The 2404-nt window shown below is 32.1% G+C and overlaps 1 long non-coding RNA gene across 1 annotated transcript; it reads left to right on the top strand.

The window, feature by feature from the left end:
• Nucleotides 1-676: 676 nt before the first annotated feature.
• LOC138127940 (uncharacterized) lies at nt 677-1170 on the top strand. The gene is made up of 2 exons (XR_011158471.1): nt 677-940; nt 997-1170. It is a non-coding gene; the product is annotated as an uncharacterized lncRNA (long non-coding RNA).
• The last annotated feature ends 1234 nt before the right edge of the window (nt 1171-2404 follow it).

The raw sequence follows: 2404 nt of genomic DNA, 5'->3' as shown, positions 1-2404 counted from the left end.
AAAACGTTGTGTTTTCAATCTAAAAGTCTGGTTTCTTTGTTTCAGCTTTTTGATTTTGTCCTGCCAAACAATTATTTTTTATTCAAATTATTATAGCGGAAAAATTAAGTTAGGTACACTTGCTTTCAAAACTTTCGCGTACACATTCAAAATCAAGTAACAACGATTTTGCAAAATTTAAGCAGTGTGAACGGGTAATTTTGAGATTAGGTTAAAGGTGACATTGACAGCAATTAAAAAAATTATTATCGCTCTTCTACTCACGGTTCCTTCTTGTTTTCCACCTCTTCTTTACTTATTACCTGTAGAACAGTGCTTTTATTTAGCCCATTATGTGTAGCAAGCCTTCTTATGGACCACTCTTCTTCTAATTTGGAAAGCATCAAAACTTTGTCTTGCTCTGTCAGTCGAGTAATTTTGACTTTTTAAAAGTTTAAATGTCAGAGTTGATTAATTACAGCCCTGATTTAAAACAGCGAAAAATAGGTGTACGCGAAAGTTTTGAAAGCAAGTGTACATGAGGTATTAACAATTGGCTGTTACGGAAAATTTACAGCAGTTATTTTTCATTTTTATTATTAAAATTACGTTGAATAATATTTTCAAATGTGGTGGTATCTTTATCAACGGATTCATGCTTATTTCAAGGTTGGTGAGATTGCTTTGACTAAATAGGAAGCAAACAAATATTTAGTATCGATAAGAACATACGGTATACAGTATACAGTTGAGTTTCATTATGAAATGGAAACGCATTTTTCTCGTTTTTCTCGTAAGTTTCTTATTACATATTGTGAAAATCTCCTGCGAATCATCGTTTAAATCAAGTACCAAACCAATGGACACAGCGTCAATCATTAGAACACCTTGCAGGGCAGGGTACATGAGAATCAATGGAATATGTCGTCGGGTATTTAAGCATTAATGTAAATTACTGTAGGTACGTTTAATTCAGATTTTGCTAACGTCAGTCATATAATACCTGCATATTTATAGGTTTTATGTATTTGTATCTTTTGAGTCTTTTGACATATCTATGTCGTTAGCAATCTCGAGCCATCTAGTGACTTAGTTATCAACCATCAGTTTTTTAACTGTCAACAAATCTGCGAATTCCAAACAAGTTTTATTTATAGGATAAATAATGTTTAAATATAATTTTCAACAATAGTGATTATTGTCTGATTATTTAATTTTAATTTAGGTAATCCTCAACAAATGGAAGAAATAAAAATTTTGATTCTAGCCGTTAAGCAGAAATGGCAAGAGAAACATTGAGGACATTGTGTTTTCTCGGAATTAGTTCATTTTTCAGGGGCCATTCGCGTTTTACATAGTGCTCTTTATCAGCACGACTATCCCAAAGACATAAAAAGCAGGAATATTTTGTGTAAACTCCCTGAACTCCAAGGTGAAAGTTTAACATTTTGAAATCGCCACAGACATCTCATTTGTAAATAGTGTACTGGGTGTTTTCCAACAAGATTTTTACGAACTTATTTTCTTCTGTCAAATTAGTGGAATGGGCAACTGGAATAGAAGGGAATTTGTTCCCCTTATGCAGGACTGCTTCATACTTTTCGAAGAACTGTTAATAAAAAGACGCCATTCATTATTCATCAGACTTATGATGAGGTCCATTTCCTGAAAAAGACCACAAACATCAGTACAGTAGCACAGAACACCATCCATGGCAAAAAATTGTGAAAAGTCTTGATGCCATTTTCTATAAACTGATTAAACGTAGTGTGTAGCATAATTTAACGTGAATTTAAAGCTACGAGTATTAGTATACTTTAATTTTTTTGTAATACATTTTTAAAACAGTTTTTCATAGAAATAAAATAATTTCAAAAACAAGCAAAACAAAACAAAATTAATAATAGAAAGTTTAGTTTAAATAATCACCATTAATTATGTGTTGCATTTAAAAAACATAACTTTGTGGTGCAACTCATTACTGAGACAGACTCTGTATATTTGTATACCGGGACATTTTTTTAACTCTGAACATAGTCCATACTTATTCCCTATGTTCATTTTAAAAAAACACAGATGAAACGTATTGTGAGTTGCTATGCAACCACCGAACACCAGAGATTTTGAAATAATGTTAAAAATTGTTCCGATTGATGGAATTGGTCTATCATGGGTTGCATTGGAAATGTCACGCACATTTCTAATGCTCTGATTGGCATAGAATAACTGCATTATGTGTATTTCTTCTTCAAACAACTTGACCATTTTGTTAATCTGTCAAAGTGTCAAGTACTTATTTTCGTTACCTTGGTTACGTGATTACATACATGCATTGACCTGTGTTTTTTAAAACTGAACATAGGGAATAAGTATGGGCTATGTTCAATGTTAAAAAAAATGTCCCGGTATAATATGCTTTACCGAT

The sequence above is a fragment of the Tenebrio molitor genome, chromosome 4 (assembly GCF_963966145.1).
Source record: "Tenebrio molitor chromosome 4, icTenMoli1.1, whole genome shotgun sequence".
NCBI lineage: Eukaryota > Metazoa > Arthropoda > Insecta > Coleoptera > Tenebrionidae > Tenebrio > Tenebrio molitor.
The sequence above is the reverse complement of the archived record's forward strand: the minus strand, read 5'-3'. Positions and strand labels throughout refer to the sequence as shown.